The 17,228-nt window shown below is 43.0% G+C and overlaps 1 protein-coding gene across 4 annotated transcripts in view; it reads left to right on the forward strand.

The window, feature by feature from the left end:
- Nucleotides 1-17,228, forward strand: part of LOC119650746 (protein roadkill) — a 189,967-nt gene that overhangs the window by 70,693 nt on the left and 102,046 nt on the right. The gene's annotated exons all lie outside the window — the stretch shown is intronic.

The following is a 17,228-nucleotide window of genomic DNA, read 5'->3' on the forward strand; positions in this document are numbered from 1 at the left end:
TTATAGCGAAAACGCCGGCAGCTCGGCGTGTTTAATTTTTTAAGGTTTTGTGTGAAACAAAACCTTATTAGAATCGAGACGGTGTCTGTCTGTCTGTCTGTCACACCCGATTTATTCGGAAACGGCTAGACCGATTGTCACGAAAGTTGGTGAGAGTATGTAATCTGGTGTTCCCTTTACATGCAGTAAGTGGCGCCATCTTGTGTTAAGTTTAAGGGGAAGCTCCCCATACATGTGAATGGAGGGTGCAAATTTTTTTTCATAGAATGTAGCCATGTGGAGTATCAAATGAAAGGTCTCAATTAGTACTTTTCGAAACTGGTTTAATATTTGATGCTGGGTGAAACATAGGGGAGTGAGGGCTCAAAATATGACCCACAAAAAGTGTAACAGGTCTCGCTCTCAGAACCTATCCAACCGAAAAATCTGAAAAAAATCACAGTGATGCATCCCTACGAAATCTAGGCCTCAAAATATATCTGGTTCCGATATCTGCACAAATAAAGTTAATAATAGTATATTTCCACATTTTAGAAATTTATCCGGCACCCCCCTTATGTTCATCCCAGAAGTACAAAATTTGGCATACGTGTGGTGACACAGACACAGTTTGGTCAAGTTTGGAGAAAATACAACTATTATTAACAAAGTTATAGGGGGTAAAACTTTGCCATTTTTTGTGAATTTCGTGCACTCTTCAACCTGCATGACGTCATCATCAATTCGTCAATACCACAACCAAATGAGTTCTTATGAATGGGGTCCCAAAGAATTATTTTGTTTTAGTTTTTTAGTCATTTGTATATGAATATCAATTGGGTATGTAGGTATATAGTATATGCCTACTAATGAACTTTGCGGGTATTGCCTATTCAGATAGATATAAGAAGTAAATCGGAAATATGGGTACGATCAATTTATATACGTGCATATATGTGTACGGTATTCGGAAATAGGCATTTTGTTTGTTTAGGGTGAGCGTAATATCTATGGCTGTAATATGTACGTATGTCTCGTAGCTTCGAAAAATATGAAGGAATATGTTGGGTTTGTAGCTATATACGGATAGAAACATGTGCGTTAAAATTTCTTACTTAAGATGAACACAAAACCTTTATACCCAAAGCACGAGCTTCCGGTATTCCGACTTGTTTTTACATCCTTTTAATATTGAACTTACAGCTATGAAACGGACAAATTTTTTAACGCAACTAGAAATATTTGATACCCAAGTGACAATATTTTATTTCTAAAAAGACAAAAGACATCAAATGTTTCACAGCTCAGAACATGTTGTATTGGAAAATAGAATTTCTGTTTTTAGTATTTTTGTTTCTCACCGTTTAAACCTTCTCTGAATTTCCATAAATATTTCAAGACCAATCTAGACTACCTAGACCTAGACTATTATAGATATTAACTTTTGTTACAAATTAAATTTCTGAACGCAACGATAATATTTGACATTAGATATGACAACCAACTAATATGTCAATCCATCCTGTTGCACTTTACAACACGGAAAGAAGTATTACGATATTGCGTTACGATATCTATTAGTGCGCGAGAACTTTCTTTACTTTGGCGATCCTTTGTGATAGTGACATTCCAGGTAATGTGCTCTTTTTTTTTGATATTTTGTGATTGTAACACTTTACTGTTAATTTATTTACAATTTACGATGCCGAGGAGAAGACGACCTGACTTAAGCCGTCGCAGTCAATCAAATGTGCGAAGAACTACCTCAGGTGCTAACCGCGCTGATGACTAGAGAGAGACAGATCAAGAAAATAGTCGTATTGCTATGTCAGAATTGCGTTATTTAGTGAGTGATAATGAAGTAGATAGGCTTAGAATGCAACGAGTTCGTGCACATCAAACACAACAACAGCAATCACGACATAATTAAATTGATCGAATCCACAGACGGAATGCTTTACAATGTGCTTTTTTTATTAAATACGGATTCGTTTTGTTTGTTTTAAAATTATTTTATACAAAAGTTTAGGTCTTTTATTAATTGATTGAGGCAGTACGAAGTCTGTCGGCTCAGCTAGTCTTTTGTATAAAAAATTGCCGGATACCAGTCGACTCAGTTGTGAATGAGTACCAGGCGAGCGCAATGCTGACCCCATTGCCACATACAGTGTATTGTACCATTACGGTTTTGAATGAAGTGTCCTGTCCTGTGGCGCCAACGATTATTCTTATTATAGTATACAAAACTAGGAAAATGTTGAGCCCAGTCGGACCAAAATGCCATGAAAAATGGGAGCTCTACCCTAGATTTAACACAAGCAATTATTTTTGTATTTTATGTTAATTTTGAAATTTCGTTATCTTGCTTGTTGCACAATTTCAAAAAGCTGTGTGAGCACTTATAGAATTTTATTTTCATGCCTCTTAGTTGAGAAGCAATGATTCACAGTACATTCACAAGTGTGGTCCTGACAGTTTGTTACTTTGTCGAAGATACTTCAGCTTTGACGTATAGTGCACAGTTAGATACTAGACAGCTACCTCACTCCCCCTTGCCCCTCAAGGGGGGAAATCAGTGCGAGTACACACGATTTCAAATTGTTTTGCCCTTGAGCATGAGCGAGATGTACCGAAAATCCGATCAGCTGTGTTTGACATACCGCCCGGACTTGCCAATGTATTGGTCAGATTGGCAAGTTTTTGCTTATGTATAAGTGAATACGTGAAACAACTTTTTGCTATATGGGTGAGCACGCCGTAGTACCAGAATAGCAAAAGCTCACCGATCTCTCTCTTACCAATACGATTTGAGGAAGATTATGCCTTTTCCTTGTTTAGCGTCTCTGATGTGAACAGATAAGCTTCTGCAAGCACATTTGCTAGTGGGGTCATTTTAGTAAGGGTACTGCCTATAGTAGATCTACTGTGCTTTTCGCTTTATTATTTTCAATTTCTTTTATTTTTAACATTCCCAGTTCATGGAAATGCACAATGTCAGCTAAGAGTAAATGGCCACCGAAATAAATAAGTACAGTAACTATTCCAAAATCCCCGTGCAACAACAAGTGACTTCAGTTCGTCCTCTAAATGCAACGATAGAATTCTTTAGTGTTTACAAATCACAGACATGCTGTTAAACGACAATTCCTCGTTTAAAAATATTCGAACTTATAAAAATAAAAGTAAAATTCATTCAATAGAAATTAGCAGTAATTAGAACAGAATTTTTGATTTGTCATTTGTTTGACTCGGACGAAATACCATCGAAGTGATACGACATAGACGACAGATCCTAACCCAGGCATTTGTATTAATTTTATTTATTTCCGAGTTATCACAATCTCGGTAGATGCCAGATTTTACCCAATGCTAACACCAAGCCAAGTGCCAAGCCCTTAGGCTCGGCGATCCTACCTACTTAAAAACTAAAGGGGCGCTGATGGTAGGTCAATGGGAGAATCCGTCGAGCACTCCCCGCAACATAGAGCACGTATGCAGAATGGTGTACTTCTGCATGGTTTGAACCAGACTGTGTGAGAGTCCCAGGACATCAAGGGAAGCCGTGAGGGATTTAGGTACAATACCTGTAGCTGACAATACTATGAGAACTACAACCACCCGCTGGAGAGACCAAATTTCTTTGATTTCCCGCGACACTGGCTCATAGTTCAACTTCTTCTCCAGGTATTTCCATTCAATGTTCCTATTATGGGGAATAGCAACATCAATAATATACGCGGAGCGACCCGTCTTGTCAACTAACACTACGTTTGTTATGTAGAGTATGCCATCAGTCAGAACTTGCCGGTTCCAATACAAGATGTAAGCAAAACTATCAAATACTGCTTGCGCCTCATATCGATAAACCGGACATGTTGCCGTGATCAGCCCATGCCTGTATGCAAGGTTTTGATGGATAGCCTTACATACAGCATTATGCCTGGTGATGTATTGCACCGGTGCCATAACAATACAATACAATACATAACAATGAAATGGTCCAACGTCTCTAACGCCGAACCACACATTCTGCACTGGTCGTTTTCCACTCGTTCTTTCATGATGAACTTTATATAAGCTAGGGTAACGACCACGCCGCACTGAATGGCACACATGAACCCCCACTCAGAGGATTGAAAAATCGATCCTTCAAGTTAAGTGGAGTCAGCCCACAGTCTGCCTTAAATTTAACGCGCTTATTTTATTCTTCCCCGAGAGATGCGATTTCAGCACCAGCTTTATACGTCGCAGGAATTCGGGCAGCAGAGCATCCTTCAGATCACCAACTCGAGCTCATCGTTCAAGTGTCAGATCGCGAGCTCGCTCACGGTCTGCCACACGAAAAGGGCGTTCGGGTAGCAGGTCGTCAGGACAGCCTGCGGACAAAGGTATTTGCTGGTACCATCGTAACTTCGGAGATAAAGCGATAAGATGTACGCTACCTTGTAAATTCGCGCCTACCGCAAAAAACTAGGTCCGCGGGGGGTCTTGGCGACGGCCACCCAGAGCGCAGTGTCACGTCGCCTAACTATTTTCGACCCCCTCAGCAGGCGCAACTACCTCGTCGACACTGGTGCGGAGGTTTCGGTTCTTCCCGTACCCCGGCATCATCGACTTTATCCACAGCCGCTCAAACTGGCGGCAGCAAATTCCTCTCGCATAAACACTTACGGGTACATGCATGTGGACGTGAGTCTTGGCTTACATAGGACGTTTTCGTGGCGTTTCATCGTGGCGGATGTCGGCTTCTCCATATTAGGCGCAGACTTCTTGTGTCATTATGGGTTGCTGGTGGACTTGCAAAATAAGTCCCTTATAGATCCCACGACCAAACTTAATTCGTCGGGCCAAATGGTATCTCACGCTGACAATAACCTTTCCGTTCTTTTGGCAGACATCACCGACTCTCGTGTTCGGACACTCCTCCAAAAGTTCAGCCAGATTACTACCGAGTGTAGTCTCTCAAGACCAGTGAAGCATAATGTGCAGCACCACATTAACACTACTGGTTCCCCGATCTTCTCGAAGGTGCGTCCTCTACCACCCCAGAAACTGGCTATTGCGCGGAAAGAATTTGAACAACTTGTTCAACAGGGTATCTGCAGGCCCTCAAACAGCTGTTGGTCTTCCCCATTGCATATGGTCCCTGAGCCAAATGGCGAATGGCGCCCCTGTGAGGATTACAGAAGGCTAAATGCACAGACTGTTCCTGACCGATATCCAATTCCACTCATCCACGACTTTGCGCATCACCTCGCGAATTGCCGCATCTCTCGACCTTAGACTTGGCCAAGGTTTATCACCAAATCCCTGTAGCTCCTGAAGACATTCCAAAGACGGCAATATGTACACCCTTTGGACTCTTCGAGTTCACCCGAATGACTTTCGGATTGTGCAATGCGGCGCAAACCTTTCAAAGATTCATTCACTCAGTCCTGCGAAACCTCGATTTCTGTTTCGTGTATTTGGATGATGTTTTGGTCGCTTCTTCCACTGAGTATGAGCACTTAGCCCATCTCGAGTGCATTTTTCAACGTCTCCTTGAGGCCGGTATAGGCAAATTCCTTCAAAATCAGGTGAGATTCCTCGGCCACTCCATTTCCCCTGAAGGAATACAGCCCGACCCAGACAAGGTGCAAGCAATTGCAAGCTTCCCGCGTCCGAAAACAGTGACGGAGTTGAAGAGGTTCTTGGGCATGCTAAACTTCTACCGCCGTTTCCTGCCCATGGCCGTTCATCACCAGTCCGTTTTGAACGCGTACCTGTCTGGCCCCAAAACAAAAGACACACGAGAGATTGTGGGGTCTGAAGAGGCTGTCCGCGCTTTCGATAAATCCCGACAGCAACTGGCTGATGCTACACTCTTGGCATTTCCTTTGCAAGATGCAAACCTGAGCTTTATAAGCCAGTTTACGTCAGACATCCAGCACGTGTCCGGCAAGGACAACATAGTTGCTGACGCTTTGTCTTGTGTCTCCGAGGTTAACATCCCCGCCTCACTCGATTTCTCGGCTATTGCCAAGGCGCAGGAGAATGACGCAGCACTTCAGAGCCTCAAATCCAACCCCAAATACAAATTTCGGGAGTTGCCCATTTTCGGCTCAAACCTCTCTCTCTGCTGCGAAGACTCGGAAAAGGGACCTCGGCCATACATTCCGGCCACCTTTCGCAAGGAAGTGTTCCACGCAGTTCACGGCTTGGCGCATCCCGGCATCAGTACAACAAATCGGTTAGTCACCGGAAAATACTTCTGGCCCTCCATGAATAAGGATATCAATTCCTGGGCCAGAGAGTGCATCGCATACCAGAAGTGTAAAGTCTCCAGGTATGTAAGGAAAGAAGTGGGCTCATTCCCCCGCACTACTAAGCGTTCTCACACGATACACCTCGACATAGTAGGGCCTTTGCGAGACTCGCACGGTTACAAGTATTGCCTCACAATCATCGACAGGTTCACGCGGTGGCTTGAGGCAATACCTCTGAAAGGCATTACGGCGCAATCTTGTGCCGAAGCCCTCTGCCTCGCTTTGGCGTCCCTGCAGTGGTCATCACTGACCAGGGAATGCAATTTGAATCCAACCTTTTCTCGGAGTTAGGCAAACTCCTGGGTTTTAAACGCCAGCGGACTATTGCATACTACCCGCAATCCAATGGGATACTAGAACGTTGGCACCGGACGCTGAAAGCCGCCATTATGGCACGCGACGATCCGTCCTGGACTCAAGTCTTGCCTCTCGTCCTACTCGGCCTACGTACAACCCGCCGAGAGGAATTAGCTGCTAGCCCCGCGGAGCTAGTACACGGGGAGAACCCAAGACTCCCAAGCGATCCGGTCTTCGACAAGAGATCGGGTCTCACAGAGTCGGCGTTGGTGCATCTGCAGAGGGACAATCTCCGACGCATCAAAGCGCCACCACCCACTCGCCACGAGAGTGGAGGATTAGCGGTGAGAAAGTGCCGTTGGTAGGGACAGAAAAGACCGCATGGAAATAAGCCGCTCTCTTCTCTCTCAACCACGAAGGAGGTTGGAAGTGTCTGGCGACTATAAAGTGATTTTGCATTGTGAATTGTACCAAATTTATATATATAATTTATATTTCATTATTTTAAATTAAACTGATTTTACATTTCAAAATTTCGCCACCATACTACATAAAATGTGTAATTCAACTCTATAGGTTCTTTGCAGAATTCCTAGGTACTTGTAGTAGTTTGTCTCGGTCTTAGCTTCGATGTGGAGGTCACCAATGTTCGGCATGCGGCTCGTGATGACCTTTGCGGATGGCTTGGATTCGACACTTGTCTAATCCAAATTCCATCGGAATATCGCGGCTGAACATGTCTATTATTCGCAACAGACTTCTTAGATGGTTGTCAGTACCAGCATACAGCTTGATGTCATCTAGGTACATCAAGTGTGTCAGTTCGCACTTAGCACATATGCCACACTTTATTGTAAAACCATTCCCTCTAGCTTCAATCAGTAGCCATGAAAGGGGGTTCAGTTCCATACAAAACCAAAGGGGACTCAATGAATCCCCCTGGAAGATGCCCCTCCGTTAATGGATGGACTCTGAGGAATTAGCACCGTTAGATGTACGCAGTGATAAAGTGATATGTCACCCTTCCATGACTGTCGCCAAAAACTATTAGTTTCGGATCAATACGATACAGATGTAAGATATCGTTTGGCCAGGTATGCGGGACGCTATTAAAAGCCTTGGCATAACCGATATAGCAACCAAAGAAATTTCTTTGATCTCTAGTTTTTTGTCCTACAACTACCGAGTCTATAATGAGTTCTCCCCTTGAACCAACTCGGCAGCCCTTCTGCTCCTCGGACAGAATGTTATTGGTCTCGAAGTGCGCATTGATCCTTCCACTAATAATGGACGTCATGACTTTGTAGAGGGTTGGTAAGCAAGTAATCGGTCTTGTGTCTGCGGAGTCCTGCACCGTGTCCTTCTTAGGGGTAAGGTAGGTAATCGCTGCAGTGAGTAAAGGTGGAAATTCCTCCGGCCGACTAATGATATCATTTATACTGCATGCCAACCGACTGTGTACGCTGGTAAATTTCTTATACCAGAAATTCTGCACCCGATCCAGACCTGGGTCTCCCAGTTCTTCGAGCTGTTTATGGCTCGTCGAACTTCCTCTTCGGTAACATCCGCAAAATTCATGTCAGGTGTATTGGCATGCGGGTGCCTTCGGCGGTGATCCACTCAACATGCTGAGCATGCTGGCCGGGTAACCCCAAAGTCCACCCCAATACTCTTTCGCTTCCATCATCGAAAACTGTACTGTCTGGACGCTCTGTTGGGATTGGTTGAGAGATCTGAAAAACCTCCGCTGGTCCCTCGCATTCTGGACACGTCTGGAATGATTTTCGCCATAGCATCGTAACCGACTTCATAAGACAGAAAGTTTCTACTAGTGTGTCCAGAATTTCAACTACGAGTGTCTCACGGGGGACGGCATAGTTCCGGTAAACCATCTACACTTTATTTCTCACCCGTCTGCTGGCATTGCCAGTGCTGATTTGAATCAATCTAGCAATGTCCTGCCTTAGTGAGTTCCGCCGACATTCCAGACGATTTTTCCATGGTGTATCTCTTTGGTCACTCAAACCAATAACACGAAAGCGAATCTTCTGACCGTGCAATCTGATGGCCGCAACTGCACCACAATACACCAGTGATTGTAGTTGCAGCAGCGACATATCAGCACACAGTCGAGATGTAATCTCATCATTGGTTTGAGATAGAATTCCCGTAGTTGCTGGAGATGCATAGAGCCGGCGAATACCAGGTCTATGCAAAGGATCCATATCCGAGAATTCTATACACGCTCTTTGGAATTCGTCCCGAAACTCAGCGGAAACCTCAGCTGGACGGTGGAGAAAGGTGTTTCGGCGAGTATTGAAATTGTTGCCTGCAGTGCGTCGTGGTGTTGTTGATATCGCCGCCTCTGCCCCCACTGACTCTCGGTCACCAGTTTCCCCGATGACCTCCGGGATTGTGTCGCTGCGGGTAATAAAGCGGTACCGGCATGCGCCTCGCTGCACAGTCACGTGCGCGAATTGCGGGAAACGCTCGACAAATCCCTGGTGCGACAAGGGGCGATAAGATGTTCTACCCGCCCCCGCCGTTATTTCGTAGTAGGAGCCAATGATGAAGGGGTTCATTTCTTCAGTCCACTTCATCCGCTGCCTACGCGAACCTGCTGAAGTGGTCGCCACAGATTGTGGCGAAACAGCTGCAACAGACGGGGCAATGCTCCTGGTCGTCATGACGCCTAGACGTGGAACCGCCCCACGACCAGCGGTTTCGACGCCGTGTTCTCCATTACGGGAGCCCGACCCAGTCACCAAGTCAGACGACTTCCGTCGGTTATCCGTACCGAAACTCAAATTTCTTCTTCCTTTCATTTTTGGTGGTGCATTTTATCCCTAGCTGCCTAGTGTTGGGATAGCTTCCTTAGTGAGTAATCTGCAAGTTTGCAAACTTCCCGCACTTTTCTCACCTATGTACCCCTGAGACGCTGCGGTGGCGTACAGCCATTCAAACTGAAGCTATCCATCTCTCCTCCTTTCACAACCGGGTTTGGGACCGGCTTCGGCGGAGTTTTATTCATTTAATTTATTTTTTATTTTATTTTTCCGTTGAATTTGAATTCACCTTTACTTTTTCTTTAAAACAGATTTAATGGTATTATTGAGGATTTAATAGTATAATATTTTTGGCAAACCTTTGTTAAGTAAACTAAAGCGCTGCAAGAGTCCATGTGAGCTGAGGCTCTTTGGGATGGAAGATCATCGCTCCAATCTCCGTCGAATCGTTTTCCGCGTGGCTCCAGGGTTGTTGTGTCGACGGGCGTGAGTTGACTTGGTTTCCTTTTTGTTGTTGCGCTCCAATGTCTCGTCTCGGCTGACATGCCACGGAAGGCGTAATTCCCCCGGTGGCAGCGGTCACCGTCAGGGTGTCCCCTTTTAGCGGCGCAATCCGGCGGCGTCGTCCCGCCAATTGGCGGCGCAATCCGGCGGCGTCGTCCCGCGGCGCAATTTGTGCTGGCTGGCGTCATAATGGACACCACGCCCTCATTAGATTAGTCTCGGACGTATTGAAGGATTGCTCCTAGATCATCCGGTTGAAGAGGCAACTCATACATCGGCTTTCAGCGAGTGAGAAGGCGAAGCTAAATCACTTACTGAATGAGCTGACGCTGGGCGACTGTACCCCCAGCCAGTTACTTCGAGAAATGATGCAGGATATGGTCGACTCAGAGTTGTTGAAGTCCCTCTGGTTGCAGCGGCTTCCGGAAAGCATCTGCGCTATCTTGGCCTGCGTGGACTCGGGGTCGCTGGGGGGTCGCCATGAGTAACAAGACATACGAAGTATGTACGGGCCCCGCGGACACGAAGGTTTCTTGAGACGCAACTCGGGAACTTAAAACAATGGTGACGACACTGGCCGACACAGTCTCGAAGCTTACTGTGACGGTAGATGGTCTACGTTTGGAGGGTAGATCTTGGTTGCAGACACGGTCGAGGTCTACTTCCGGAAAAGGGCGTTCGGGTAGTCGCACGCCGGAATCCTCATCGATTTCGACGGTTTGCTTGTACCACCGTAAATTCGAAGCTCAGGCAACTAAATGTACCACCGGATGCACTTTCATTGCAACAAAAAACTAGGCTCGTGGTGTGCCTCGACGACGGCTACCCAAAGTGCAATACCACATCCCATTACAATATTTGACCCTCTGAGCAGGCGTTGCTTTCTGGTCGACACGGGCGCTGAGGTGTCGGTTGTCCCCGTACCCAGTCCAAACACATTCATACCGCAAAGCTTGCGACTGGCTGCCGCGAAATCTCCTCCCATTGGCACTTAAGGCTACAGTCAGGTGGTCGTGAGTCTCGGTCTGCGGCGAACGGTTTCGTTCTGGCGGACTATCGCATTCGCGCACTCCTCATAAAATACCGCAACATCACTACTGAAAGTAGTTTCTCCCAGCTGGTTAAGCATGATGTGCAGCACCATATCAACACTAGCGGCTCCCCGACCTTCTCAAAGGTCCGTCATCTATCACCCCAGAAGCTAGCTGTTGCAAGGAAAGAGTTTGGTGATTTAATGAAACGATATTTGCAGACTTCCCAATAGCTGGTGGTCATCTCCACTTCATTTCTAAGACAAACGGCGAATGAGGGTCTTGCGGAGATTACAGGCGCCTGCATGCTTAGACAATTCCCGACAGGTGTCCTATTCCATTCATGATTTCACGCATTCGCTGATAAACTGCCGTATAACCTTGGATCTGGCCAAGGCGTACCGTCAAATTCCTGTTGCTCCCGAAGACATACCGAAAATGGTTATCTGGACACCTTTCGGACTTTTCGAGTTCACCAGGATATCTTTTAACTTGTGCACCCTGCACAGACATTCCAGAGATTCATCCATTCTGTCTAGCGAAACTGAGCATTTGAACTATCTCGAGTCATTTCCCAACATTTCCTGAAGGCCGGACTTGTTCTAAACGTTCAAAAATGCAGATTCCTACAAAAGAAGGTGAAATTTCTCGGCCATATGATTATCTCTGGCGGAATCCAACCTGACCCAAACAAGGTTGAAGCGATAAGGAATTTCCCCTGCCAACAACGGTGAAGGATCTGTGACGGTTCTTGGGCATGTTAAACTTCTATCATCGTTTCTTGTCCAAGGCCACTCATCACCAAATGATCCTCAACGCCTATTTGTCTGTAACAAAAACTCGACAAAGCGTCCCCTCGGCAACTGAACTTCGTCAGTTAGTTCACTTCTGATATCCAACATGTGTTTGGAAAAGACACCGTCGTTGTAGGTTCATACCGCCAGCAACCGCGAGACAGTTGGGTGGACGCTCCTCGGAGGCCACTGCCATCACCATATGGAGGCCCCTTTAGAGTCCTGGAGCGAGGGAAGCACTCCTTCAAGCTTGACGTTCGGGGCGGGTTCAAGTGGGTCTCTTTGGCGGGACTAAAGACCTTCGATGAGCCAGTGGACGCTTAACAATAGTGCCCGCGAAACGTCAGATTCTTCCAGTAACCCCATTGGCGGGATCAGGTGGTCGGGTTGATCGACTGAACCCGCACGCTTTTAGCTGGGGTGGAGTGATGTGGCGGCACATCGGAGGCATTACCGTGGTCTATGCGCCTCTGCTGACGCACTGAACTGCCACCGACAGAGCTGACGGCCTAACATGAGGTCATCGCGCGCTGACTGACTACCTGCCGAACGTCGACGCGTGCAGGAGAATTTGATAATCAAAATTGAACATAGCTGTACACAGTGTTTTGCTAATTAAAATTTAGTATAATCTAAAAAATATTTTTTGTTAGTCGAAAGAGTGAGTCAATGTTCAGCAAAGTTCATTATCTTCGGAGTATTGGTTAATCGAATGGAATAAAGTTTGTACAATTTAGTGTAATTGTTGGACCGCCTAAAAGCCCCCATAAGATCATCTTAGTACCACCAGCAATATAGGCCCTCATATATAGCATGATCCTACCAAGTTTGGTGGAAATCGCAATATTACTAACAAAGTTATAATAAGTCAAAATTTTCGCTTTGCAAATTCAAGACTTTGAATGTCAATATCAATTGAAAGTAGATATTCTCATATAAGTTATGCATATATTGCGTGCTAAGTATTATACTAATAGGACAAATGTCCACCCAAATGTCTTCAAAATATCAGCTGACAACTTTTGTTTGTGGAGAAATGTTTTGAAAGAAGTGATGAATCAGTGTTGGGAGGGCATAAACAATGTTTGCGGCACTTGTCGGTGCATTTTGTACCATATTTCAAAAGGCGAAGAGAATATATTTCTGATCGTGCAGATAATGCAGTAAGACATGAGATTGATTGTTATTTCTGTTCGACGTAATCCACAACCTTACGTCAACGTTCCACAGTGCATCTAGATGTGCAGTCAGTGGCAAAATCAGTGCCACATTCCGATTCGCTACAAAAGCCAGATCTTTCTTCTGGAATAAAACGGCGGACTTGGTTTTTGCATCTCGACTGCAGCAGCATGGGAATTTTCCTCCGAGACACGTCACGATTTGCCAAACGAAAGTAATCACCATTAACAAAGCAAAAGCTGCGTTTAATAAAATAAAATATTTTTTTTTTGGGTCGAAAAAAAATTTTCAAAACGCAACTGGTATCCAAAAAAACCGAAATTTGTATGAAATTTGAACTTTGGTGCATTATAGGCCAGCCATGTTTTATCAAATCTAAACCGGTAGTATATGGTTCGAGATAATATAGTTTTCTTTCCAATAAAATGCTATTTGTCGAAATTGGACTAGGTGTTCTTCCTCCAGGTATTTTTAAGTAAAATGGTACCCCAAAAAACAAATTTACTATTTAAAAAACTGCACGAGCGAAAAAAAATTTTTATGTTTTTTAAATCCAGTTTTAGTGTTCTAAAACTAATCGATTTAAACATGAAATTTTCGATTGTGATTTTCAATGTAAACCAATGAAATAGATCACTCCTGATAATGTGGAGCATTATCAATCGTGATTTACTTGTGGAGTACATTGCAAATCTGCTTTCAGGAAGAAAACCTGAATTTAAAATGTGGCTACGAAAAGCGCTTATCAAAGTTTTTTTTATCAAAAACCACAGAAGTCCTATGAGAGTGAAGCCATGACTTTGCACATGTATTGGATACTATTGTAGCAATTTTGTCATTTCGCAGAGACAATTCAGGAAGAATATCATGGATAACTTCACATTTTCATAATAAATATGTTCTCACTCTATAACATTGCGGTATTACATTATTTTGTTTGAAACAGAACCTGTCCAACCCAAAAATGTTACAAAAAAATCACAGTGATGCATCTATACGAAATCTAGGCCTCAAAATATATTCCGTTCCGATATCCCCTTAAGTTCATCCTAGAAGTACAAAATTTAGCAACAGTGGAGCTTATAATGTAGGACATAATTCTGGAATATAATCCAACGATTATTAACAAAGATATTGGAAGTCAAATTATTGCATTTTATTTAAATTGATTGCATTCTAGGACGTGTATGGCGTCATCAACATATGCATAAAGTGAACTTATTTGAAACGCGGGATCCATGAAGACACTTTGGCTTTTCTTTTTTAGGTTGTTTTTTTAGTTATATGAATGTCAGTATCAATTACTGGAGATGGCATGCTAATGAAATTCTTTGGGTAGTGTTCAATAAGATGGATATATGTGCACCTATGTATACTTTCGTGCAGAGAGTAAAGTGAAAATTCGTGAATATGCGTTAGATCAATTTTGTGTACAATATTTATGTCTTCAATATGTATGTACATATGCATATTTTATTTGGCGGTATATAAGGGAATGTTTTGCACTCTTGTATTTCTTACGATGCTACTCGGATTTCAAATTTGCTCACTACACATCGCTCCACAAAAATATACCTGCATCCATTGCCAAACTCCAAGGTATAAATATGTACATACATAAAAGGACATAAATATTGTGCTCATCCTAAGCAAACATTACCGTATTCTACTACTACACATATTGCTACTTTACGCCGTGCTTAAAAGCATACACATATGTACATAAACTAAATTCCGCTGGTACTAACGTACACAAGTCCATCTTATTGTGCACTCTCCTCAAATTTCATGTCTAATTCTAATTGATACTGGTATACAAACACTAAAAAAAACTAAGATGTCCCCATGGAACCCACAGTGACGACGTCATACATAATTTTGACCTTCAGTATTGGGACCAGCAAGTTCTAACTGATCGCCACATACCACACAACAAGCTTGACGTACTGTTAGTTGACAAGACGGATCGCTCTGCATATATTATTGATGTTGCTATTCCCCATAATACGAACATTGAATGGATATACGTGGAGAAGAAGGTGAACTATGAGCCAGTGTCGTGGGAAATCAAAGAAATTTGGTGTCTCGAGTGGGTGGTTGTAGTTTAAATAATATTGCCAGCTACAGGTATTGTACCTAAATCCCTCACGGTTTCCCTTGATGTCCTGGGACTCTCACACAGTCTGGTTCAAACCATGCAGAAATACACCATTCTGGATACGTGCTCTATGTTGCGGGGAGTGCTCGACGAATTCTCCCACTAACCTACCACCGGCTACTACCATCAGTGCCCCTTCAGTTTAAGTAGGTAGGATCGTCCGAGTCTAAATGCTTAACATTTCGTGCTAGTATTGGGTAAAATCCGTCGTCTGCCGAGATTGTGACAACTCGGAAAATAAATGTATACCTAATAAAAGCTTTATATCCATAGTCCATCAAATATTTTGTTTTGTATATGTTACCTAAAAAATTCAGCTCTTGTCACCTCTTCTGTTTTGCATATAAAATGCGCGAGAAGCCTTATTTATTTTTACAAAAGACTGTTAATAATATTTACAATACACGAAAACATGAAAATATCGATCAACATACGGAAATATCCGTGCTGTGCTAGTAATATGCGCGAATCTTCTTTCTTTCGATCTTTCTTCTACCAAGGGATCCGGATAGCTGAGTCGTTAGATCACAAGGCTGTCGTACGGAAGGTCGCGGTTCAAATCTCACTGGTGGCAGTGGGATTTGTATCGTGATTTGACGTCGGATACCAGTCGACTCAGCTGTGAATGAGTACTGAATCAAATCAAGGTAATAATCTCGGGCGAGCCCAATGCTGACCACATTGCCTCGTATAGGATACTGTAATCCTGTAGTGTACCGTTATGATCTTGAATGAAGTGCTCTAACACACTTCAAGGCCCTGATCCAATATGGGTTGTTGCGCCAACGATTATTATTATTATTATTTCTTCTACAAATAAATGAGACGTACTACACAATGTTTTTTAAATTCGTTAATTTTATTACCTACAGCATCAACTGTTTCAAATTTCCCATTTTCCAAGCACACAACACTACACTTTTGTAAACCACTAAGAAGAAAAACTGCGTTCATTAGAAATGTCAAATTTCTGCGCTCCATTAAAGGGGTCTGTCAAACTGAAATTTTGGCTAAATTGGTAACTCGTGTGAGTTTTGTTTCGAACGACTTCTTTACAACCTACAAACTATATCGAAAAGTAGCAGAAACGGCTCGGTATATTAACACTGCATTTGGTGAAACTGTCACTAGCGAACCTTTTGTGCAATGATCGGTGCTGTTTCTAGAGTAGTTTAGTGTAGAAATATCAACTGCGAAAATAAAGCTTTACCTGTAAAAGCAATGTTTTATTATTTACCTAATAACTCATAAACAAGAAATTAAAAAAAAATACCAGTTTGCAGGGACGATATAGCACAGAAAGATCTAAAGATCTTCAAAAATCTGCTGGAAAATAGAACCTTTCCGTTAATGGAGTTAGCGGATTTTCCACAATATTTTTGTAAGCATTCATGTTTGCCAACCCTTCTGTCAATACAAATTGTCCAACATAATGTTTGTAAAATATCTCCCAATGATTCGGCGTCATTATTTGAAAAGTGTTGGCCTGATCTACGACTCACGTACAAATTGAATTTGACTACTATCCTTAAGGAATAATTCGTTCAAGAATAATTATCCGAAATGTTATTTTGAGATCTATTTTCGTTTTAATTCTTTAAGTATATTTCGATGCGTTCGTCGAACGGCTCTCAGTAGAAATCAGTAATAAAGGCTATTTCTCAATACAGGTTTCCAGAGAAAAATCTAATGAACCGATTTATTGGCATAATTAACTAAAATTAGAGAAATATATTAATTTTTGGAAATTTGAGAGCACTTTTGCAAAAATCGAATACACTATATTCAAAAGCTTGCCAAACTGCCATAATTCAAAATGCATAGCCAGGTGTATGAGGTAGATTTACAATAAAACTAAACGTACTGTTAGGCGCATTTCTATCTCTTTGCGTTCTTACACTGCAATATCTGAATACTGTGGTCGCCATTTTGCTTGTTTTTGGAACCATAAAGTTTGATTTATCACTAGTTTAGTTTTTTCTTTAAAATGAAATTCTCTTTTATGCGTTTAATACTAGAATAACCCTCAATCACGTACCGTTCAATTTGCATACTTTTTCACCCATTTCAAACGCTTTTTGAACATTGTTTGGCAAATAATCAATCAATCTTTGATAGACTGTTCATGGGCTTGGGTTCGTGCTCTTCGTAGTTGAGGTCAAATTTTCCTTATCAAACGGTCTTCACTGTTAAAA

The sequence above is a fragment of the Hermetia illucens genome, chromosome 3, assembly GCF_905115235.1.
Source record: "Hermetia illucens chromosome 3, iHerIll2.2.curated.20191125, whole genome shotgun sequence".
Taxonomy (NCBI): domain Eukaryota; kingdom Metazoa; phylum Arthropoda; class Insecta; order Diptera; family Stratiomyidae; genus Hermetia; species Hermetia illucens.